This window comes from Hemicordylus capensis, chromosome 3 (genome assembly GCF_027244095.1).
Source record: "Hemicordylus capensis ecotype Gifberg chromosome 3, rHemCap1.1.pri, whole genome shotgun sequence".
Classification (NCBI taxonomy): domain Eukaryota; kingdom Metazoa; phylum Chordata; class Lepidosauria; order Squamata; family Cordylidae; genus Hemicordylus; species Hemicordylus capensis.
The window spans coordinates 249023176-249047432 of NC_069659.1; the positions used below are offsets into that span (position 1 = coordinate 249023176).

The 24257-nt window shown below is 43.2% G+C and overlaps 1 protein-coding gene across 2 annotated transcripts in view; it reads left to right on the forward strand.

The window, feature by feature from the left end:
* The first annotated feature begins 3093 nt into the window (after positions 1–3093).
* The window catches only part of LOC128348722 (heparan sulfate glucosamine 3-O-sulfotransferase 1-like), a 137545-nt gene continuing 116381 nt past the window's right edge, over positions 3094–24257 (forward strand). For both annotated transcript variants that reach the window (XM_053304323.1, XM_053304322.1), the window contains exon 1: positions 3094–3685. The gene's annotated coding sequence lies outside the window, so the exon portion shown is untranslated. The remainder of the gene's footprint in view (positions 3686–24257) is intronic.

Here is a 24257-nt window from a genome sequence, read left to right on the forward strand (position 1 = left end):
GAGTTTGAACCCAACAGAGCCTGGTTCTATTTGAACCAGTTCAAACTTGTTTGAGTCTCCAAAACTGGGTTGGGTGGTAGGCACCCATGGGTGCCAACTACCACCCAAACCCCAAAGCAATCAGACACTCCTATGATTTTTAATGATTTTTTGAATTTTATAAAATTATTTTTATCATCTGGTATAATGGGGACTCAAACCAGCCCATTATTCCCTATGTGGAGCACCTCAGGGCACAAAACTTGGGTAGGTGGTAGGCACCCAGGGGTGCCTACCACCCACAAAATGCCAAAGCAATTGGATACTCCTGTGATTATTAATGATTTCCTGAAGATTTTTTTCAATTTTCAATTTCTCCCATAGGGAATAATGGGGATTTGAAGGTGCCCTATTCCCCACTTTTTGGGGGTGCAAGGGTACCCCAAAGTGTGTCCGGGGGCATGGCAGGTATGGCCTTAACTCCCCCCAGGCAGCCCCAGGTTTGTAGGATTTATTGTTTTTTAAAAAATAATTAAAAAAAAATTTTTTTTCCTTTCATTGCAATGCATAGGAGTCTGTCCCCATTCATAAGTAGAACTGTGTGTGACCTTAATTGCTGTGAACTCTGAGTTCAGAGTTCACAGCAATTAGGGTCACTCTCACTGTTCTACTTATATGAATGGGGACAGACTCCTATGCATTGCAGATGAGTCTGGCTCTCTGGCAGGCGTGGCTCGTGAACATGCCTCCGGGGGGGGCGGCTTCTTTAAGGTAAATGGAGCCGCCCAGCAGCCCCCACAGCAGGGAATTGCCTCCGCCACTCACTTGGCTCCCGCGGAGGCGAGCCCCCGCCAGCAGCCAGGTGAGTGGCAGAGGTGATTCCCCGCCGCGGGGGCTGTGGGGCGGCATGGAGCACCGGCTCCATTTACCTTAAAGAAGCCGCCCCCCACTCACCCCGGAGGAGAGTTCAAGAGCCGCGCCTGCTCTCTGGTAGGCTCTGGAGTCCCCCCAAGCAGCCCTTCTGAAAAGCTTTTAATAATATTATATACAAACTGAGAATCCACTCTGAGATAGACTGTTAAGAGAGGCGAGAACTAAAAAAAATCCTGAAAAAAACCCTGTAAACCCCACCGATTTGGGGCTGCCTGGGGGGAGCTCTAGCACAACCGGCCATGTCCCCAAACCCAATTTGGGGTTCCCAGACACCTCCCCAAAGGTGGGGAATGGGGCATCCTGAAATCCCCATTATGCCCTGTGGAAGAAATGCAAAAAAATCTTTAAAAGCATTAATAATTACAGGAATGTACGATTACTTTGGGGTTTGGTGGGTTAGGGTACCCATCCACTCCCCCCCCCAGTTTTGTACCCCTAGGTGCTCCACATAGGGAATAATGGGCCAGTTTGAGTTCCCATTATACCCTATGTAGAACCTCTTAGAACCGGTTTGCATTTGAACCAAACTGGGGGTGGGGGGTTGAGCAAAACCAAAACCAAACCTACCCATCCTGGTTTGAAGCTGGTTCGAATTTGAACCAAACAGGCCAACCCAGTTTTATGCACAAGCCTAGAAATAAGCAGGCACACCTCTCACATTTTGCTCCAGGCTTTGGAGGAACTCAGCACTGAGAAGTCTTGAATGCTTCCAAGCCCAGTGTGAGGTTAGGGGCAAGCCTCGTTTCCTACTCCTCCCACAAGGAGGGGAAGAAATGATGGCAACCAGCTAGGGCTTAGCTACCATTGAGTGTGAGGAGAAAACCCCCACCCCCAAACCACTGGTATATAGGGGCCATCAGAGGATCCCCCTGCTCAGGGCACTTAGTGAGCAAACAAAGCACTTGCCAGTTGGGAGATGCTGGCAACATACCAGTGTGTTGGCATGCTGCTGGCACCCGTGCAAGGGCATGGCTGGAACCCAAGCAAACTTGGTGCTTTGGCTGGGCTTGGGTTCTTTGGTAAGGGAGAGAAAGGAAGTACTCCGCCAGTAAACAAAATGCTAGCCAGCCGGGAGAGGCTGACAAGGAATGTGTCCAAATGCTCAGCAGCCAGGTGCTCCGTTTTGCTCCTCCTGCTTGAGAGAGAACGGAAGCACCCTGTTTGCCAGCTGGGAGAGGACAACAGGCAGCATATCTGTGGCCCAGTGCTGGCCACACCTTTAAAGCTGATGTGCTGGTGTCAAGGGCATGACTGGAAGAGGGCCCACTTCCAAATCTAGGCCCAGTGCCCTCCCCAAACTTGCTACACCCCTGCTAAACAGAATTTTTCACTAGCTACCTGCCAAGGCCACTCAAAAATTATGGACCGCTGTGTCCTACACTGAATTACTTGGGCTGAGATAGAAACGAAACCAATGTCAGGGAAGTGGAGGCCCCATTTTTTCAGGGGTGTGGATTCTTTCCACAGAATCATTCCTGCTCATTTTGTCCATCTCTAAAACTCATGGCAAGGTCAAGATATTATGGGAAAGAGGGCTTTCCCCCAAACAGTGGATGGGATTGGAGCACAGATAACGACCATATTTATTTTTACAAGTAATGCTTAAATAGGTGTTTTTGTTTTTTGCTTTCTCTGCATCTGTAACTCAAACACTACATGAAGGAGAATGCTCTTTTTAGAAGAGCAAGATTCTCTTCTTTTCTCTCCTGCCTTAAGAACATTCACAAGTGACTGGAAGTGGCTGAAATCCCTGCTGAAGGTCCTGAGACTTACTTCTGTATTTAATACACAAATCTAAATTAACTTAATTATTATTTATTAAACATGCATAGTTGGGGATTGTAAAAGGCATATTTATTATTCCTAAGCAAGTACTTATTTCATCAAGCGTGCATAAGAGGGTCTCACTTGTGAAAATGCTCCAAGTCGACATTCCTCTACAGAAAGGCTCTTTTCCTACTGTCCTTCTGCACCCTCCCCCCGCCACGCATTTCAGTTCCTGCTATGGCAGAGAGTGCTCAAAAGGCTGCTCTATATGCCACCACGTCGTTGTTGTTGGACGGGCCATTCTCGTCAGAACAGCGCCCATGCTTTTGATTCGCTGCCCGTCTGGTGCCCAAGCTCGGGCAGATCCGCGCGCAAAAGGGCGGGCATCGCGTGCCCCCGCCGTCGAGTCCCCTGCGCCTCGCCGCGAGCTGCGCGTGGAGCACAAGGCGCCTGCCTTCGGAGCAATCAAGCGCGGGCTGTCTGGAAAGTCACCTGCCCCCAAAGCTCCTCCCCTTTTCTCAGCCTGCCCAGCCCGGCGGTGGCACGCCTGGAGCGAGTCGCCTTCTGGCACGCGCGGGGCGTCCGGTGAGTTCAGCGCGTTCCAGCTGGCTTGCTCTGGGCAGCCGACTCTCTGCTCTCCCGCTGCGCTCCAAGGCGGGGACTGAGAGAGTCATGAATCCATTAATGAACTCCGCGCGCGCGAGTTCCAGCGGGGACCAGGCTTGCCGTTCCAAGCCCTCGCCTCTCCTCCTCCCCACCTCCCTTTCCCTTCGCGTTCTGTGGTTCTGGTCACTGGGACTGATTAATGAATCATGAGGTGGCTGCTGTTAATGCATTTATCTGGGGCAGACTGTACCGCAGCCTTCAGCCTTAACACTGTGGGGTGAATCGAGAGAGCGCTTCCAGCTTTCGTTGTGTGCTCCAACACCTGCAGCCGACCCCACTGTCTGCCAGATGGATAGATCCTGCAGCCCAAGAACCAGCGCTCTCCATGGCTCCTGAGGAGGTAATAATAACGCCGAGGATTTTGCACAGGGAAAGCTGCTGTCTCTTCCCGGGGCGGGGGGACGCGGCAATTTGGGGGGGGAATATATGGGGCGGGGGAAGGGTTCTGTGGTGGTGCCAACTATTGCTCCAAGGTTCTGGTTGCCTCTAGTGACGGGGAGTGAAATGCCCACGTGTAAATTGGTTGTGTGTGTGATGCCTCCTAAATTCTTGATTTTGACTCGCGAATACTTAAAAGCTGCCCTTGCCTGGTCTACTGTACATGTTGCCCCCCCCCCCAGACGCTGTAAGAAAAGCATCGTGACTTCTAAAGAAACCTACCCAAACTTGCAGTTAATTTGTAGGAAAGGGAAGCGATGAAATATTAAACATAGCTAATGCATTGACTTCAGTTAGACTTCCTTACACAAGAGTAATGAAGGCCTGCTAATTAACTTATATATTGGAAAGTATATTTGAAGGAAGGAGGAGATTGCTGGAACCCCTTCCTTCCCTTGCACCTGATCTGTAGAGTTTAGTTTCCTTGGTTAAGGGAATATATTTTCTGTTTGTTCTTGGCTATGATGGTTTGCTTTTTTGTCCAGCATATAACACATCTGCAAAGCACTGAATTTAAATGTCCCACTTGAAAAAGGCTGATGTCATTTAAACTAGTGTCAATTGCAGGGCAACTAATGTAGTTTACAGTAAGCTGCAATCACATATTAAAATCGGAGAGAGAGAGCTGCCAAGTAGTTGTACCCTCTGATCTAGAGGGTCAGCCTCCTGCTTTCAGCTTTGTAGATATTGATTGTGCTGGTTCTATGGTGTGGGAAAGGTACTCTGCATGTGCTCAGATGCACTGTACTATTACTTCTCATGTTCCAGGGCTGCACACTGCAAAGCTTTTAAAACAGTTTCTGAAGCTGTGATGGTTTGCTTTAAGCACTGTGTTTTTTTAAAATGGTGAATTATGTTTCAGTCTTAAAATATAGAATGATTGCTACTATTTAGATGAGTGCTGAATTTCACTAGGATCTTTGAAAAGTAATCATGTACATTCAGGCTCTCAAGTATAATGACTAAGAACTTGCAGGCACTGTAACTTCTCCTGGAGTACTCACTTATAAATCTGCCATATATCCATACAGTTTGACTTCTTACTTCAGTTCATCCCTTTATATTTTAAAAGGTCTCACTTCTTGGCTATCATGTACAGCTAATTTAGTTTGTAATATATCCAAAATGAATGAATTTAACTGTGCATTGTGTGTTTATCATGGTAGTCTGTTTCTGACATAGCCATTTCATTAAAAACTGGTTTTGCACTGTGCATATATAAATATAATAATAATGTTATGCTATGATGGCACACTTTACAGTTGGGGTGCTTAAGCCATTTTAGTCTTGTACAGTGCCCACTCAATAGTTTGTGCCCCTATGTAATATCCACTTTATGTGAATACCTAGGGAAAGGGAAGCTAAAAGTTCTCCCTTCATGTTATAAAATCAGCCTTATCCAAGAACCAGATGTGACAGCCAGATCCTTTGTGTGACAGCAAAACTCATTCTCTGTCATCTTAAGAAGGAAAAAACTTCTGAATATCTGATACATTCCTTTGAGTTGTGGCCATTTCTGATTCTTGAAAGTGAGCCAGGAAATAATGTAAGGAATTCAGCATCATAGTAAGCATTGTAAGGTAAAGGTAAAGTTGTGCCATCGAGTTGGCTCATGGTGACCACAGAGCCAGGTGGTTTTCTTTGGTAGAACACAGGCGGGGTTTTCCATTGCCCTCTCCCGCACAGTATGAGATGATGCCTTTCAGCATCTTCCTATATCACTGCTGTCCGATATAGGTGTTTCCCATGGAAACATACCAGTGGGAATTCAAACCGGCAACCTCTTGCTCCCTAGGCAAGTTACTTCCCCACTGTGCCATTAGGTGGCTACTAGTAAGCAGTATAATCCTTCCTAATTTCAGTACGTCTCCCCACTAAATTATGGGACTGATGTTACACATACCTATGTGAAAGTAAACCCCATCAAAATCAATTGACCTTACTTTAAGCAAATATGGTTGGATCAGGCAGCAATTTTTTTTAAACCTAAATTTAATTTGTGTCTGCTAAGACAGTCATCCAGCTGTTTACATCTGGCCTTCAGTTAGAGACTAAATTATAACTAGTTTCCCCAAAAGTTCTTTCCAGGTAATTTTTAGTACATACAGTTATTAATTGTGGGGAATCCAGAATTCCCTCTCAAGGTGTGTTGCAAAGATATCACATTTCCTCAAGAGTTGATGTAGCAGTATATATGTGTTTGTTTGTATGTGTGTTCGTTCCTGGGACAATGCACATTTTCTCCCCAGCTAGAGTAACTGCCATGTGGAATACTGCGTACTTACTTACCATAGGCACCTGTTGGCCACGGTCTCTGTGATGCCTTTAGTGATGACAGCACAACTCTCTCCTATGCTCACCCATAACTGTACCATTTTGTGACCTTTTAAAAAATGTTTTAAAATGTGTTTTGGTGGCTGCATATTGCCATGATGTGCCACTTCAGTATCTGAATGCTTATGCAGTGCTATTTTTAAATGGTGAATACACAGCAATGTTCCTGCTCCCTCTGGCTCACCATTTATTTTACTTTTCTTTGCTTGGATTTTTAAATTTTAATTTCTGGCTGTGAGCTCCCCTGCTTTGCCTTGCCACTGCTAAAGTTCTGGTTACATTTAAGAGTCTTCATGCTGTTGGAAACATCCCCTTCCACTGCAGCAAGAGTGCTCTCTTCCAAACCATTATGTAAGAGTGGGAGATGTGCAAGATGTGGGATATTGCACAAGTAGTGCTGAATTGGAGCTGGTGTTAATTGTAGCAATGGAAAAATTATGTTGTCTGGAAGGGCCCTGTTTAGAGCACTACTGGTGTCCCAGCTTAAAGGGTGCTTTGTAATGCCTCTGGCAAATTCCCCAATGACCCCACTAGCTTTGAACAAGTAAAGGTTAAAATACTGTTATTATCAGTGTCTTGAAAATGTGCTCATACACTTTATCTCAATTCATACCCTTAAAAAACTCCCATGTGGTATGCCCTCAGACAGGATATCCATGCTAATGTTTGATCCTCTGGAAGCTGTAGTCAAGTGATTTCTCTTGCTAAAAATTAAGTGAAATCACGAGAGCAGGTCCTTCTGGGGATTAGACATTGGCATGGATGAAACGGCCGTTTTGTAAATTGTGGACGATGCAAGTCATTTAATGGTTCTAGAGAAAGACATGCTGTTCTGGTAACTCCAGGTCTTAACACATCAATTTCGGAGGATGAAGACAACTGAAGGACGCCTGGGCGGATGCGTGGCTGGGGGAGTCAGTCATGTGACTTGCCTCTGCGCGCCCCCCCCCCCCAAGGCAGTGGGCACCCAGACAACTGTCTCCCCTTGCCCTATAATAGTTACACCCCTGTTCACGGGGGATCTGTTCTGGCCTACAACCACAGATAACGAAACTACAGATAATGAAACCATAAGTCAATGGGAATTGAGGGGTTAGGTTCTGGAGCCCAGGAAAATGACCCAAAAATCACTGAAAAGACAGGGTAAAAGCAGAAAGGATGGAGCACAGTACCTTGGATGCCTCAGCTCTCCTGCTCTCCCACTCCCCAGATCCTCCAGCAGGGCCCTCCAGCTTCTTCAGTAATGCGTAATCATGATGTTTCCTCGCCCCACTGTTGGTCCAGCACTTAGCAGCATCATAGCCCCTTGGCCTGATTGGTTGGTAGGTTGCCAAAGAGGTGGCACAAAATTCAATCCAATTCAAGTAAACACACACAGAGGACTGTGTAAGAATCAAAGAGTGAGCGGAGAATCAATTTTAATGGATAATTAAAATCTATTTTTAATTTTTCATTTAAATTGCAATTGCAATTTAAATTAAATAATACAGTTCTGTAATTATCAACATTAAATAATTTTAATTAAAACATAAACTTTCATCAAAATTAAAATTATAGAAGTGATTACTAGCATCTTATGAGGGCAGCACAATGCTGCAAGAGCCTCCAGAAAATGCCTTCAAGAAGCTCCACAGATATGGCCCAAAAAGGGCTCCCAAAGGCTCCAGAGAAATGGCCCCCAAAAGTCTCCAAAAGCTCCAGAGCAATGGTTCCTGAAGGCAATGGCTCCTAAGCCATTGCTGCCAAATGCTACTCAAAATTTTTAGAAGCACAAAAAACTCTAAACATGCAGACCAAAGCAATCTACTGTCCTCCTTCAAACTCCTCTCGCAACCTGTGAGCACATGCAGCAAGAGCATGACCACATAAGAGCAGAACTGCACTGCAAAAAACCATGGATATGCGATGCCACATACTGTGGATAATGAGGTCAGGTACATATTGCCAGAATGCAGATACATGAAACCATGAGTGCTGAAACTGTGAATAGTGAGGGCCACCTGTGTTGAGTCAGAGCATTGGTTCATCTAACTTAGTGTTGTCTGCCCTGATCGGCTGTGCCTATGTAGGGTTTTAGACAGAGTATTTTCTAGCCTAACAGCAGATGGCAAGAATCTGGGACCTTCTGCGTGTAACAAATGCGATCTACCACTGAGCCTATGGCTTATGTGTTTCTTCTCTCTTGGGGCTGCAGTGATTATTCTGCCCCAACTGGACAATTTATGTTATTTGGCATGCTGCCCCCTAGCCTCTGTATTTAGAGCTGCCTTAATTTTTCCTCCGTGAACTTCTGAGCAACTGGTTATGCCTTACTGTTGTTGTTATTAAGCTATTACTGCTTGCCTATAGTAGAATTTCTATCTTTGCTTAGGTTAGGCTTGCATAGAAGTAGAAAATCCTTCCTTTTGAACTTCACTGCCATCAAGAATTGCAACCTGGAAAACCCAAGGGTTGTTCACAAGACCCACAAACTGTGGCTGGAGAAGGCCGGGGGGAAGGGAGAGGAGCCTGCCTGCCTTCCTCACACGATTGGAGCAGCTCCTGGGCTGGAGCTGCTCTACACGGCCACACAACTTGTGTGCGAGCTCTCCAGGAGTGGTGAGTGGGAAGCAGACTGGGTTCTCTTGCATTCCACAATGCACCATGCAATGAGCACAGTGCATTGGGGGATTTTAATGCACTGAGTGCACTGCTGCCAGGCACTCCTCCTGCCTGGCTCTGTGGAAGCTTGAGTTGCCAGCAGCTTGAGCTTCCACACGACCAGGTGGTGAGGAAGAAGGGTGCACATGCATCCTCCTCCCTCACTTTTAGCTTGGGTTTAAAACCTGGGCAACTTGAGTGAGGAGCACTGGGATCAGCACCAGTCCTGGCACTTCTCACAATCGGCTCTACCTGTTTAGGGATGCGCTAGCCTGGGTAGAGTCGGTTGTGAGAACACCCTCCCAGCCTTGCATTGTCTGTTTCACCTCATCCTATTTTATCTATCTCATTCAGTCCTGTTCAACCTTGCATTTGCCAACTTCTTGCAGTTAAGTATTTGATTATCTAGATATAGAGGATGTATGTTATTCCCATTGTGCTTTCATTAAAGTTGAAGCTTGGTTATCTGATCTCGGTTATCTGAAATGGAATGTGAGTTTTGCGAACTGGATTAATGTAAGCCTAATATGTGTCAAGACCAGTACAGTGATGGGGTCACTTCACGTGGGGGATTTTTGAATGTGTGGAACAGGGCGCTGTCACCTGCTTTTTGCATCTTCAGCTATTAGTATGATCCAGAGGACAGAGGGTTTGATTTGGGCCTGATAAATTTGTCTTCATGTTTCCTGCCTAACTCAAAACTGTCAGGATGGCTCCTGTTCAGGCTTTCTTGTCTGAGCCAGAGACAAACAGCTAATCATGTGGTAGAATTGCTGCTGGAATAGGGGCTCTTTTGTTGGATGCATCTCCTTGAAATCCCCTTAATTTTGGGAGTACCTTGTCTAAATTTCAATGTGTCTCAATTTCAATTGAGATTTTACCTGTTTTATGAATTTTAACTGTTTTGTGTTGTGTTATATTATGTTCTAATTTATGCACTGCCTGGCTATTTCTATACCAGGCGGTATAGTAATACAATAAATAAATGGCAAGGGGACTATCTGCAGAAAGAAATTGTACACTATATATGTGGAAGTTCCTCACATGATCCTCTGGAGCTTCAGGATCTCAGGTATACTGTATTTTCAGGGTAGTAGGGCATTTCTTAGTTCCATTGGTGATAAACATGTAGGATATTAATTTTGGTAAAGAACAGTCAGTCCTATTGGTAACAATATCACAATTCAGAACATTGAAACTATGTGGAAGATCACATGAAGCAGGGAGGTTTGTTACTTTTATTGAAAATATTTTTCCTTTTGAAGTCTTGCCACTGGTTTTTGCGGAGTCAATACTTCACTCCTATTTCAAAGTGCATTCAATATTCTTAAAGTGTGAGATGGACCATCCAACAATGACACAAGTTCCTTCTCCCACTTTTGCCCAGTTTCTTCTGTGTACCATGATGACTGGCTCAGAATACAGATCTCATCTCCTGGCCCCCATATTCTAATTGTGGTGACATGGTAGTCCATTTGAACATTTATTATCATGTTTGAAAATGTTCAATATGCACAGTAGGAGAGCCAGCTTTAACTTTATTTCTTTAATTGGTTGTCTTTGCTTCTTAATGTTCCTTCCCTTAAACAAAAAACAAAAACCCTCCTCTTTCTGCAGATTTTCTTTATTTTATTACATTTTTATCCCACCCTTCTTGCAAGGAATTCAGGACGAATCCCCTATTTTTCAGCAACCCTGTAAGGTAGGCTAGGTTGAGAGAGAGTTACACGCCCAAGGTCACCCAGTGAGTTTCATGACACAGTGGGGATTTGAACCTGGATGTCTTTGGTCATTTGAACCTGGGCCTCTGTGAGATGAGGTCATGCTCAAGTAGCTGACTCACTTTTGTTTGTCTGGTTATAGTCTAGAAAGGATCAACATTTCTTCTTCTTTTGTCTTTTGGGAAACTTGTTATGACAAACTTTGAGGATGTTGGAACTATTGAGCCATGTAATAGACTGCAACTTATTCTAACTTAAGTTGAATGTGAGTGATATATGCTCTGCTACTGATGATGGAGAAAAGCGATGGACCTCTGACTGGTGGATAAGAAGGGACTGGAAATTGTGTATGTTACTTAAAAGTATTTTGACTAAGTTACAGTAACAGTTGGCTGGTTGAATAATCAGGTCAAAAATGAAAGTGCCGTGAAAGGAGTAGGAAGATCACACAAATGCCATAGAAATAGTATGATATTTTATTGTAATTGCTCTACTTTCTCTTCCGTGCTAGTTGGGTCACTGTGTAACAGGCTTGTATGCATTCCCTTTGCTTTTCTTGCTCAAACCATATCATTGCCATTCTTATCTCTGCACCCAGTACTTAATGGCATATGTCAAGAAAGTCCCATCTGGTTTTTCAACTCTTGCAAAATGCTGAAGTATTGTTTGCCTTTAAAAGCATAGTCTATGTTTCTTGATGACAGAAGGCTTAAAAGAAGCTGAGCAGGGCAAAACAGACTGCAACATTGCTCAACATACTGTAAATGACATATAATTCACTCTATGACTACTGGTCTATATGGGTCATGATGTGAGCATGCTCTCCTTAGCTTGTTCTTGAATTGAATATTATTCACTGGTGCTTAGCATCATAAATTTTACACTATATATTTAGAGATTAGCATGTCAGAAAGATGTTTCTCAGGGATCAGCTGCAGCCATACATTTTTTAGGAATTGTGTGTACAGAACCTTACTAGATGGCATCATCTGTCTTCAAACTGCAAACCTGACAGTTCAGGCTTGCTTAGCTGAGATATTTATTCTTTGATAGCTTTTCTTTTTACTGTCTTAACAGGTCTGAACAACCATTTCAGCTCCTGATGCAAAACAAAGTTGTTCACTGCAGCAAACATTACTTCCTTCTGATTGGTGACCTGACAAAGACTGAAACACCATGATATTATACAGTGCTGAGAAAAAGTTTGTAAACTCCAAGTCTTACTATGTTACCCTTGAGCAATTGAAACCAGTCTTTCCTAATGCAATAAAAGGGCATGAATTAAACAATGCTGTGTATATTGGGATACAATAATGTACAAAGTAGGAACAATGAGACTAATTCAGGATCTGTGTGTGAGATAGTAAGTGGACCCCTAGTGTCCTTGGCACATAATGGTGATCACAATTAGGTGCCTAAATAATTGGGTAACAAGTAAACCACCCTGCAGAGGAAAACTGCATGACTGAGTTTGGGCATCTGTCCTATATAAAGGTCCTAAAGATCCTGAGTTAGGTCTGCACCATGACAGTCAGTGGGAATTCATTACACAAACAAAAGAAATTCCAGAGGACCTATGGAAAAGAGTGATTGATGCTCATCTTACTGGACAGGGTTACGAGGCCATTTCTAAAGCATTTGGGGTTCCATCCACCCACTGTCAGACAGGTAATCTACAAATGGACAAAGTTGAAGACTAGTAGTGGGTAGAGGTGTGCACGGACCGGTCTGGGGCCATGCAAGAGGCCTCCGGACCGGTCTGGAATTCGGCCGGTTCGGCGGGGGGTGGGGTATGGCTTTAAGGGCAGGGGGGTAGTATTTAACCACCACTCCCCGCTGCTCTTCCCCCTCCGGCGCTGGGCTTTTCTAAAACGTTTTTGGGGTGGCAGAGATCCTCCCTGCCGCCTCTGCCCCTGTCGTTGTCTCCTGATCTTACAAGTAGTAAAAGCTGGCGCCACACAAGTGCTCATCGCAGTGTGTGCGCCCGTCGCCTCAAGTGGTGTGTGCATGCCACATATATCATTGTGACGTATGCGGCGACAACAGGCGCACATGCGCTGCGACGGGCACATGCGTGGCGCCAGCTTTTACTACTTGTAAAATTGGGAGACGACGGGGGCAGGGGTGGCAGGGAGGAACTCTGCCGCCCCAAAAACGTTTTAGAAAAGTCCAGTGCCGGAGGAGGAAGAGCGGCAGGTGGGGGGGTAAGTACTACCCCTTCTGCCCTTAAAGCCACACTCCCCCCAGTGCCGGACCACACCTCCGTGGTTCCATGCATATCCCTAGTGGGTTGCCACTACCCAGGAGCAGTTGTCCTGCCAAGGTTACCTCAAGAGGAACCCAGAAAGTCATCCATGAAGTTGCAAGAACTCCAGACTAACATCTAAAGACATGCAGACCTCTCTTGCTGTGGCTGATGTGAGTGTTCATGCATCAACCACCAGGAAAAAACTGAATGGGAATAGTGTTCATTAGGGATTTGCACGAACCAGTTTGGCACTACTTTTCCAGGGTGCCCCAAATTGGGGTGCTCCCTGCTTTTCCCCCCACCAGTGCTCTCCCCAAAATTGTTGTCTCAGGGCTGCAGCCTACCTCCCTGCAACCCCAGTCAGCATCATACTGAAAGTGGCCAAGGTGCACCGGCCATTTCTGGTACAATGCTGACCAGGGCTGCAGGGAGGTACACTGCAGCTCTGCAGCAGTGGTTTTGGAGAGAGCGCTGGTGGGGGGAAAGCAGTGGGGCAGGTAAGGGCGCCCTCCCTGCCCCTTAAAGGCCCCCTGCCTCCCGGGAGTGTACGTACCAGTTCGTGCACATCCCTAGTGTTCATGGCAGGATAGTTAGGAAGAAACTACTGCTCTCTAAAAAGAACATTGCTGCCCTGCTCGGGTTCACCAAGGAGCATCTGGATCACCCACAAGGCTTCTGGAATAATGTTCTCTAGACAGATTAATTTAAAAAATGAAATTTTTGGACACCATCACAAACGTTTGAAAATCAAACACTGCCTTCCAAAGTAATAACTTCATCTCGGCTGTTAAGTATGGTGGTGGAGGCATCATGGTTTTCAGCTGTTTTGCTGCATCAGGACTTGGACGGCTTGCAATAGGGTTGCCTTTCTCTCTTATCAGGGTTTAGCTTAGGATCTAATCATGTTTTGAATAAGAATAGTGCTAACCTATAGACCATCCAACGAGGTTCACAAATGTTTTCTCAGCACTGTACATTGTCTTTTGTGAAGTGAAATGCTATGCAGTGATTACAGGGAGCAGAAGACTCAATATGATGTCCAGTCAGTAGAGTCCAGCTTGAAAATGACAGGTGGCTTGTGAAGTGTGGAATTTGCCTAGTATCAACCCTCTGCATAGCTGCCTCTCCCTTGGCTGCTTTTGTCTGGTATTATTGGCACCTTTTCTCCTATTTATTCTCCTTTGTCCCCCTATTCCTATTTTTTAAATTTAAAAAGTTGACATTCCTTTTAAAATACCTAAATTTTGGAAGCAATAACTTGTACCAAAAATAAGGAAATATATTCAGATTTTCCATAACTTGTAGTGGCGTGTTGATGACTGCATAGGGACTATTAATAGCAAACTATGGAACAACCATAAGGTATACAAGTTGCTTCTGAGGAAGCAGCAAGTTTTTTAAAAAAATAGAAAGTGTGTTTATAGTCTTGGATTTACCAGAACAGTTAGGCATCTACAGGGGAAATGACTTTAGAATTGAAAGTTCTAGAGATACTCTGAGATATGTATTGAGAGAACTGATAATCACAAAGTACAGTTACAGTAAACTGATATCCTTTTCCAGTGACCTTACTTTTCTTAATACTGTAAATTTTAAGGAAACTGTCTGCCTTGAATTCATGAAGGAGAACTGCCTGTGGAATACTTAAACAGAGAGCTACTGTGGGGTTGCTAAAGTGTTGGTCTAAGAGCAGAGATACCCATGTTCATTAGCCCTATTCAGAAATTATACTGAATGCTCGTAAAATGAGTGTATAGTGTACAGATCTGTACATAGGTACAGTTATTCACACTTTATGTTGAGCATAAGTACAGCAGTACACTTTCTACTGTGCATTTGAGGAACCTATATCCAGGTTCACTTTTAAAATGCACACAGGAACAGCCATTCACACAAAAACATGTACAAATTTACAGACATCTGTACACTTGTACAAAATAATGAACCTATTCTCACAACTGGAGAATGGGCTTGGGCGGGGTGAAGGGAGGAAGCTGCAAAAAGCGTACCTCCCCCACAGACAATCTCGTCCATGTTGCTGGGCAGCTGGATCAGCTGCCCAGATGATTGCTGGCTTCTGATGGTAGCAGGGAGGTTTGGGGGCTGGGAGGCCCCTGTAGCCTCCATAATGCACTGTGTGAAGCCACATGGCATGAACACATGAGCTGGGCTCCCTTGGCCCAGTTTTTGGTGCACATGTGAATAGCTTCAGTGTCTAAATAGGGCTTCAGCCACAACATGCTCTGGGTTATCTTGGTTTTTCATCTTAATTTGTCTCAATGGAGCGCTGTGCATATGTACCTATGTGTGGGGGAAGTGCACATGAGGAAGGGCAGAAGAAATATGTAATAAATAGTAATTTATTTAATAAACTAAATGGCTGTGATCCAAAGATCCCCACTGTGTGCACAGAAAACCTTTCTAAGGGGCTGCTCACTCATTTTCTCCTCGTCACCATTTCCTCCTCATCAGCATGGAAGTTTTTTAGGGTGGTTCTTTGACTCTCTGGACCCAGTTCTTGGGAGATATGGGGAGCTGGAAATAGGGAAGGAAATCAGAAATACCTGTACAAACAGAAGTTCTGTGCACAGAACAGGATATCTGGATCCAAGCCAACAAGATATAAGTTTAAAGGACAATATTGAGTGATAAGGAAGAAAAGAACGGGATTTGATAATCCTGGGTGTTGGAAATTTGCCATGTTTTGTCATCTACAAATTTGAAGTTGATTATTACAAGTTTCAGCAGATGTGTTTCTACAGTATTTGCTATTGCGAAGTGAACTTTCTTCTTACTTCCACTCAATTATTTCCTCAACTGTAGAAAGAAGAGTTTGGGGGGCTTGCCAGGATGAATGATATTATTCCTCTCTGTTGCTGTTTCCTAAAGTCTCTTTACTAGTTCCCACTCACAGACTTGTCTTTGCAGAATTGTGTTGGAAGTGGTTTACTTCTTTGACAGATCTTGCAGTGACAGCAGGTGAAATGGAATAGTCTCAGCCAGCTCTTTTTCTGAGATGCTCTAGGAAAAAAACTGTGAGCTTTCCTTTGTCTTGTACATCCAGGAACACAGTTGTGTCTCTGTATTTCCAATATTAACTTCAGAGCTGCAGCTTCCAAGGGTGGCTCCAGAAAGGGGGCAAAAGAGAACAAGTGCTCCCTCAGAGAAGTAGTTGCCCCTCTAGCTGTCCCATTTTTTGTTTCAGAAATCTAATATATATAACACAGCTTGCCCACCAGAAATGCACTTTGCCCCTTCTGTGCCCTCCGCTCAGTCCCCCCCTTGTGGTCCTACTGGTAGTAACTTCACCTTTCATAAGGTATGTACTCTGTAGAAATGAGTGAATTGAGTTTTATTATTACTAGCAAATGAATGAATGTTTAAACACTACACAGAAAAATGTTACTTAAGTGGTAGACTTAAGCATACTTGTCCCACTAAAATAAATGGCTGACATCTTGATTAAGGCTTTATGTATGCTATGTGAGATGTGCCTGTGCAGCAGAAAACATCTACTAATTTAGCTACAGAGATAGCATGGGAGAAAGTTAATTTTGCTGATCTCCCCTTCCCCCAGAAGTGCCTTTTGACACCCAAAAATATGTCCCTGAGGGCCATGCGGTGCTTGGGGACCTTTTTGGGTGGTGCAGGGCACTTCTGAGGGAAGGGGAGATCGGCAAAGTTCATTCCTCCATGCAAATGCTAGTGCTGTGTTGGTTGGGAAAACTTTTGCATCACAGGTACTTCTGACTGCACCACATGCCCAGGATGGCAGCCAGTGTAAACTGGTTTAATTTTATATTTTCTTTCTTTCTGAACAACTGTAGCTGTAGAGATCACCTGGCATTCTGTGTGTGTGTCTCCCCCAAATCAACTTCACAATGCTTGGACCAATATACAGGTGAAACTCGGAAAATTAGAATATTGTGCAAAAGTCCATTAATTTCAGTAATGCAAATTAAAAGGTGAAACTGATATATGAGACAGACGCATTACATGCAAAGCGAGATAAGTCAAGCCTTAATTTGTTATAATTGTGATGATCATGGCGTACAGCTCATGAAAACCCCAAATCCACAATCTCAGAAAATTAGAATATTACATGGAACCAAGAAGACAAGGATTGAAGAATAGAACAATATCGGACCTCTGAAAAGTATAAGCATGCATATGTATTCAGTACTTGGTTTGGGCCCCTTTTGCAGCAATTACTGCCTCAATGCGGCGTGGCATGGATGCTATCAGCCTGTGGCACTGATGAGGTATTACGGAAGCTTCATTAGCGGCCTTCAGCAATTCTGCATTGTTTGGTCTCATGTCTCTCATCCTTCTCTTGGCAATGCCCCATAGATTCTCTATGGGGTCAGGTCAGGAGAGTTTGCAGGCCAATCAAGCACAGTACACTGTATACTTTTCAGAGGTCCGAGAATAATTTCTCTCTAAGCCCTTACTGTGACCTGGATGCTGAAGAAAGTAGAAAGTCGGCTTCATAAATTCCACTTAGAACTACTTGTTGTGAAGCTTTTTTAAAAATATATGTTGGCATAGGAAGGAGCTTGCACTGGCTTTTGAAAAACCTCTTGTGATATCAAAATGAAATAACAGACTAGCTCTGACATACTTACTACTTTTATTGTGTTATGCAGTCCCCAGAAAACTGCAGTAATATGGGTTTATTGTTGGTTTTACCACCTAAATTAGAATTTTTAATGTAAAGGAACAAGAGTAGACAGTAGGGTGGATTGATTTAAATACATGATTTAAGTCACCAAGATGGACTTAAATCAAAATCCCCATGTTGTGATGCATGCATTTCCTCAATAAGAGTGAAAACTAATTGGTTGCTATAACTATTAAAGGATATTGATTTTGCAATTAAATACAGCCTTTGTACTATCTTGCAGTATTAGATAAGGGTTCATAGCTCAGAGGCAGTTCAGATGCTTCATGCATGTAAGAAACCAAGATCAGTCTCTTGCACCTAAAGGATCTCGGGAAACTACATGTTTTATCGAATGTGTAACTTGGCCCTGCAATTTTTTTTTTAAGTTCTATGATAGCTATGGAAGGATTTTTTAATCAGATTTCTCTTATATTTTTAGCATAATATTTTAACACTGTCATTTTTATAATCTTGTTTTTAAATTTTTGCTGTAAACCACCTTGGGATTGTTTTAATGAAAGGCAGTATATAGATTTAACAATAAAAACTATATTGCCTAATTAGGATGACAACCATAGTGTACAGGTAAGTGGTATCTAACCCATTCTTCCACTTCTGTTGAAATTTCTTCCATTTGTCCCAAAGCAAATTGTACTCTTGGGGCTGCTATTAGCTTTGGGGAGGAAGCTTTCCTCCAAGGCTAGCAGTTACTAGCAGTTTTGGGGATTGAATGTGGCAGGAAAGAGTTAAATATGTGCACACCAACAGTGCTGATCCTGATTCAATACCCCCTGCAGTTGCTATTTGGGTTTAAAAAAACCCCCAAAACAGTAAAAACAAATGTGGAGAACCAAGTAATGCAGTCAGTGTAACATAATATGACTCTTTAGCTAGCAGGGCTGATGAAAAGACCAGCCTGACACTTTGGACAGCTCCTACGAAAGTAAACAATTAGGTCATTCACACAATCAAAAACCGTGTTCTACCCAGGTTTGGGAGCTATGTGTGCTCCCAAATTTTTGGAAACTGGTGATTAGAATCAATCCAGAGTAAAATCATATCAGATAAGGAGTCCAGATCAAATACTCCAGTGAAGACCAGTAAATGGCCGAGTGACACTCCAGTAAAACACCCAGAGACATGAGTTTTGGACAGCTTATAAATAGGGATGTGCATGAAATCAAATTAGAACCCAACCACCAGTTCATGAGATGGTTTGATCAAACCAGCCGGCAACCCAGTCCATTTGGTTGAACTGGGTCGACCCAGTTTGAAGGCTCTGCTTGTAAAGGGGAAACTGGTGAGGATTCCCTTTTAGAAGCAAAGCCGTGGGGGAATCCTTTAAAAGTGTTCTAAGGATGACTGGGGGGGATGACGAGAGGGCACCTTACTGGCTTCGTTGTCATCAGCGATGGCGGTGGCTCTTCTAAGACCCACTGGTACTCATCCCCAGCAGTGCAGGCTGGTGGAGGCCAGTTCCAACTTCCGTGGATGCACAGAGGCCATTTGTGTGACTGCCACCACCGCTGACAACAACTAAGCTGGTAAGGTGCCCTCTTGCCGCACCCCTCAGCTGCCCTTTGAATTTCCCCCATCCCTTTGCTTGAAAAGGGGAATCCTCACCGGATTGCTTGACCCTCGAACCAGGGTTTCAAGCATAACCTCTGAAGCATAACCCTTGAACCAGGGTTTGAGGATTCCCCTTTACAAGCAAAGGGGTGACGAACCCTGGTTGAACCAGTCCATATTGGTCCAAACCTGGTCTAGTTCAAGCTCAGACTGGCCACCTCTTTTTGAGGCCAGCCTGGTTTGCGTTTGAACCGGCCAAACCAGGCCTGTTCAAGTGGAGTTTGGTTTTATTTGAATCAGTTTTGCCCACCCTATTTATAAATAAAGCAGTGAAAATAATTCACCAAATATCAAGGTGAAAGGAAGCAAATTGGAGCATACTTGCAACAGCTAAGTCATCAAAAATGATAGATGTTGCTCATACATTGAAAAAACGGATTACCCCATTTATAGCCTGCTTCCTTCTATGGCCTTAAATGAACAGGGTAGCCAATCAGAAGTTGAACTGAGCATAATATATATTATTAGTAGCAGAATCTGTGATTTGTGCAGCCAGATGAGTATTGCAACCTTGTGCACATCTTCCTTCCTTTGTACATATTGTGCCGGATCACCAGTGTGCAACTTGGCATAATAAGTTTATCACCTACAGATTCTTACCTAGCCCACATAGTCACGTGCAGTGCAGATGATCTGCTTTTTGTTTGATATATAAGAAAAGAAAAATAATGTCCTCTATTAGGCAAAGGGAGGACAATGATTTCTTGAGGAAATTAAAGAACATTGACAAATGTAAGAGCAAATGAATATGAATTAGAAAGGCAAGGTGACAAGGACACAAATAATTCACAGTTGGAGATGCCCCAGGAAGAAAATGTAAAAAATAATTTAATGTCCTTTTACTACAAAATCTAATAAGAAAAAAAAATGAGGGAGAAGTAGCTTTTAAAAATCACTTAGTCTGCTTTTGTGCCTTAGTTTTTTCTTTATTGTCTTCAGCTGTTTTTCATATACTGAATTTTTATATTTTTCTAAGGCTAAAATCTCAAGCACGCTTACACAAGTTCTACTAAGATAAATGGGGCTTACTTTCAAGTCCCATTACTTACCTCTACCTCCTTTTTAATAGTGTATGTTTATACATTCCTTCCCTTTCCTATACTGTATAAAAATCCTACATTGTCACTGATATTTATTATCTGTTTGCTTTCAAATCAAAGAGATCTTTTTGATTTTTTAAAAAAAAATTTTTAGAAACATTCATGAGTTTTTCTCTCAAATTTATTTCTTTCCCCCAATATACCTCTGTCTGTCTTTACAGTTCAATAATTTGTGCCTGGTAAATGAACTTAAATTAAACACAACTGTATCACTTTTCTGACTGCCTTTGCTTTCAATGTTGTCACCTACATATATAGATGAACACTTTTAATGTCTCTTAAATACCATTCTTCTTTCCGTCACCTAGTTTATTCTATTAGCTTTCTAAATTTCTAGCTGCTCCTTCTCATCAGTGAAGACACTACTTTCAACTGATCTTTTTCTCTTCTTTCTCACAGTCTGTTTTTAAACTTCAGTTCATCATTTGTTTCTCTTTGCTTGGCTTTCTACAGTTGATTCACCAACTCTAAACAGTTGCTGCACGCCAGGCTTTCACACCTTTTCTGGTTTCTAACTGCCGGTACCTTCATTACTTCCTTTTCTTCTTTCCTTGAATTAACAATTTAATCTTTAATCATTTTTACAATTGGAAGCCATATCTTTTTCTCAGTTTGTAGTGTTATTTTAAAAACTAAAAACGTGTGTTATTTTAAAAACTAAGTGTAATTTATTGCCACCTCTCTCCTCCCCTAGCATTTTACTCCCAGGCTGGTTGGAACCAATCTGGTATGGTTTATATTAAGCTGTGCAGTACCTTATTCAATATAAATAAAGAAGTTTGTCTGGTCAATCCCCTGGACTCTCCTGCTTTGGGTTGGACCTATCAAGAGATAAGCATGGTGAGTCATCAGTAGACCCACATGAAGGGGAATGTTACAGTATGATTTTCTGTTCTTCCTCATGGACTGTTGCCTGTCTTTATCAGACTGCTACTTTTTTCACCTTTGGTCCCAGCAGATGTTCTGGGGTTCAGTTGGTATTCTCCTCCTCCTCACAAAGTCTGTACTAAGAATGAATAGTTAGCTGCAGTTTTTTGGACCAATTGTCACAAACTGTCTCAAACTGTCACTTGCTTTGCATTCATTCTTCCCAACTGCCCTCCTCTTCCTCTGACATTTTATATTTTCATCATTTTAATTGAAATTAACATTTTAATGTGATTTTATGGAATTCTGTTGTATGAACTTCTGTAAACCACCTTGGGATAAGTTCTATGAAAGATGGTATATAAATTGAACAATAAGTAAATAAATAAAATCTTACCCCACCCAATGTACATTGGTGCACCTCCTTTTCATGAATGTTGAATGTGATGTGAATGAAGGAAGCATTCTGCTAAGCCTCTCTTAAAAGTAAAGTATGCCACTGAGTTGGTGTTGACTCCTGGTGACCATAGAGCCCTGTGGTTGTCTTTGGTAGAATACAGGAGGGGTTTTACCATTGCCATCTCCCATGTAGTATGTGATGGTGCCTTTAAGCACCTTCCTATATCACTACTGCACGATATAAGTGTTTCCTCTTACTCCCCCTGCCCGCCTTTAATTTCGAGCTAAAATTTCTCGGTTCTTGAATATTTCCGATTCAATGCAGAACTTTTTCAAATAATCACAACATTGCTACAAATCTCTAAGTTCCCCTTCCCTGTCTCCAATGCCCAATCCTACATCCTTATTTGGAACAGTATTTTGCTGCCCAGCCAATTTGGACACTTTCCAGTAGGAAGAGTGACTCAAGTAATGGGAAACAAATAACTCCCCTTTTAACTTGGCAAAGAGGCACTTCTTAAACATGGCAATTCTCTTTATTTAGCAGGAGAAGAGTGACTGGGCCTATCCATCACCAGCACAGTACCTCCAGTGACTGTTGCTGGTGTCTATCATGTTTTTTAGATTGTGAGCCCTTTGCGTACAAGGATCCATCTTATTTATTTCTCTATATAAACTGTTTTGGAAACTTTTTTTTTAAGTGGCGGTATATAAATAGTTGTTGTTGTCTTCAGAAGAGTGAAGAACTGATGATGAATTGTGCAGCATGTACCACCTTTCTATGTTTAGAGCAGAGAAAGAAAAAGAACAGTATTTTGCTGCTGTTCAGTAGAAAGAGTACTCCATGCATTACTAAGATTGCTTTTTCAGTTTCTCTTGCAATGGAGAAATAAGAGGGAGAAGAAGAAAGAGTATTTAAATATGTGTTGCATATATGTAGCCTTCATTGCAACCCTTGGTCGGGTTGCAATGAAGGCCTTGGAAAGGATGTTTAGTTGTCATGATGTATCGATACCTACAAAAATAAGAATCATTCAGACAGTGATTTCCCCCGTGACACTCTATGGATGCGAAAGCTGGACTTTGAAGAAGCAAGATAGAAAAAGCATTGACGCTTTTGAACTTTGGTGCTGGAGAAGACCTTTGAGGATACCATGGACAGCCAGGAAAACAAACAAATGGATCATAGAATAAATCAATCCAAAATTTTCACTCGAGGCACAAATGACCAGGCTCAAACTATTATACTTCGAACACATTATGCAAGACCCAGCTCCCTTGAGACGTTTATAATGCTGGGAAAGCTGAAGGAAAGAGAAGAAGAGGATGACCAGCATCAAGGTGGATAAACTCAATTATGACAGCAGTGAATGCACTACTGAGAGACCTTAAAGGCCAAGTTGAAGTCAGATCATCTTGGAGAGAATCTATCTATGTGGTCGCTAAGAGTCGACACAGACTTAACTGCATTTAATCAATCAATCAATATGCAGCCTTACAGAGTATTGTAAATCTAGAGAGACTTTGACAATGATTTTTTTCTCTCATACCTAGATATTTTTGTTACTTATTTTTGAAGTGATATTTTACCAGACTGAGCTCTAAGAATTATTGCTTGGACATTCCAGCCCTAGCTTGGTCTGCTAGGGCTGGAAATCTCCTAGGGTTGGATTTCTTGCTGGCTGGCACTGTTTGTGTCTTTGCCAGAGGAGAAGCCTGAGTGGGAGATTCATTCATTCATTCATTCCAGGTGAGGGCCCCAGTTTGTGGGAGGCCCCACATTCCTGAGCTGAGTCAGTTTTACTGCTGGTGTTGTGGAAAGAGGAAGCTGCATTCCTGAAAGAGGAAGATGCCTTCCTGAGAGGCAGTTGCTTGCTGGTCTTGAGGAGGAAGGAAGCAACAAGCTTGTAGCAACATTTGCACAGCAAGGATATAAAATAAATTAATAAATCATCAAGAAAACAAGAAGGGAAGAAGAAGCTAAGTCTGCTAGGGCTGGAAATATCCGAAACTTGGATTTCTAGCTGGCTGGCAGTGTTTCTGTCTTTGCCAGAGGAGAAGCCTGAGTGGGGGATTTATTCATTCCAGGTGAGGGCCCCAGCTTGTGTGAGGCTCCACATTCCTAAGCTGAGTCATTTTGACTGCTGGTATTGAATACAAGGCTTGGACCAGAGGAGCTTTGCTCCCAGGAGCTTTGCTAACAGATGATGAAGGAGTTTTGCGGGAGATTGATGGGAAATGCTGTGGAGACACACACAAGGCAAAAATAAGGTGAGTACTACTCAACCTTTGTAATTTTCTTGGAGGACAAAACTAAAAACCATTAATTAGCTGACAACTGTACCCAGTCCTAGCTTCAAATCCCATATACTCTAGATAGCCAATAAAACTAGTTATGAAGGTAGAATGCCAGCAGGGGAGGGGCTGCTTCCCGGTGTATTGCACAGAATGTCGCATGTATGACTATCTGCCAGAAGAGCAGAAGTTGTAGGTGTGCGCTCAGTGCAAAGAGCTCTTGGCTCTCAGGGAAAAAGTTAGTTATGACCTGGAGAAGCTCAGGGAGGCAGAGAGGTGTGTGGATGAGACCCTCGGGGATGTGGTAGAGGCATCCCACTCCCATGCTGATGGCGCTTCTGCTGTCATGGAGAATAAGGGTCTCAGGGAAGGAGGACATTGGTCTAAGGAAGAGGAAAATACTCCCTTAGCAGGGACTCCTTCCTTGGGGGTGGGGGCCTCCAGGGGGTGGGGGCCTCTTAGTAGTGGGTGATTCAGTCATTAGGGGCATAGCAAGATGGGTCTGTGACCTGCGTGTAGACCACACGGTTACTTGCCTGCCTAGTGCAAAGGTTGCAGACGTCATGCTGCGTCTAGGT